This window comes from Magnolia sinica, chromosome 13 (genome assembly GCF_029962835.1).
Source record: "Magnolia sinica isolate HGM2019 chromosome 13, MsV1, whole genome shotgun sequence".
NCBI lineage: Eukaryota > Viridiplantae > Streptophyta > Magnoliopsida > Magnoliales > Magnoliaceae > Magnolia > Magnolia sinica.
Window position 1 is genome coordinate 75,353,112 of NC_080585.1, and position 1,659 is coordinate 75,354,770.

General features: G+C 37.3%; 1 non-coding gene across 1 annotated transcript; it reads left to right on the plus strand.

Moving 5' to 3' along the window:
* Positions 1-560: 560 nt before the first annotated feature.
* On the plus strand, positions 561-667 carry LOC131224386 (small nucleolar RNA R71). The gene has a single exon (XR_009160874.1). It is a non-coding gene; the product is annotated as a small nucleolar RNA R71 (small nucleolar RNA).
* Positions 668-1,659: the final 992 nt, after the last annotated feature.

Below are 1,659 nucleotides of genomic sequence, written 5' to 3' on the forward strand. Positions count from 1 at the left end.
TGCCAACTTGGAGGTGCGGTTGCATTGGAGGATTTCCAGATGGTCCTCCTTGTTGTGGTCCTTTTGCCCAAGAGAAATTTGGATGTCTAGCCCACCCTGGGTTGTATGTGTTCGAGTAAGGATCATTCCCAGATTTTTGAAAAGTGTTCATAGCATGAACTTGTTCAGAGAGAAGTTCTGGGAATGCTGCACCAGATGGACAAGACTGCATAGGATGGGCAGGACTAGAACATGTGGCATATGCCTCGACTTGAGCTGTTTGTGGTGGTCCATTATTTAATACTAGAGCATCAACTTTCTTTGTCAGGTTATCAAGCTTGGCGCTCAGCTCTGGCATGACTCCTATCTCATATATACCACCTCTCTTTTGTGGTTGGGGACTTCTGTCACCTCTATTTGAATAATCCCATTGCTGGGAATTTTCGCACAAGGTTTCAAAGAAGTTCCATGCTTCGACATCACTTTTGGTCATGAATGACCCTCCACTGGTGGCATCAACCATGCGACGGTTTTGTGGTGTCAGACCGTCATAAAAGTATTGAACTTGTTGCCACTTCTCAAAACCATGGTGAGGACATTTAAGAAGCAAGTCCTTCCATCTTTCCCAACATTCATGAAAGTGCTCGCCCTCTTTTTGTGTGAAGTTAGTAATTTCTCTACGGAGGGCATTGGTTTTGTGAACGGGGAAGAACTTGTTTAAGAACTTCTTAGACAGTTGGTCCCATGTAGTGATAGATCCAACTTCTAGAGAATTCAACCATGCTTTCGCCTTATCCTTCAAAGAAAAAGGAAACAGGCGTAGGCGGATCGAATCGTCTGAGAAGTTTTGGAACTTAAAGGTGGAGCAAATGTTTAAGAATTCTTTCACATGATGATATGGGTCCTCCTTGTCCAATCCATAAAAGGATGGCAACAATTGTATGACTCCAGGTTTAAGTTCAAAGTGTGCTGCCGTAGTGGTTGGCAACACTATGCATGAAGGCGCATTAAATTGGACAGAAGCTGAATAATCTTTGAGAGCTTTAACTTCAATCTCATTCGCCATTTCAACAGGATTATTTCTCAATCGTTCACGAATTGTTCTTTCAATCTCAGGATCAAACGGTGCTAGTTCTATGTTCAGAGATCTACGTCCTAGCATAAACTATGTTATCAATATAAGAAAGAAAACTAAACTAAGATGCAACCTAAGATGAATAAAACTAAAGGAAAAAGTTATGAATTCCTAAAAACAAGAGAAAGCTATGTAAACGAGAATTGGAAAGAAGAACCCGAGAAAAGGAGATGATGAATGTCTGTAGATTTGAGAGCTCCTCCTTTTGAAGACAATGTTATTTAGCAACTTCCTTCCTTAATTCCTGTAAACAAAAGAAAACAAAAATAAATTAAATTTACTAAAATAATGCTAGAAATAAAAAAATCCTAAGCAACGGTTAATTTCTAAAAAGAAAGTTTGTAATCTTAGAAATAAAAACTAAGTTAGTTTCTAAAAAGGGAAAAAAATTTCTAAAACTAGAAAATAGAAAGTTACTTGAAAGAAGAATCGGAATCTAGAATTAGAAAATAGGAATTTCTAAAAATAAAATAAAATAGCCTAGAAATAGAAACTTTCTAAAAATAAAACCTTAATTCTAAAAATAGAAATTAGAAAAAAATAGA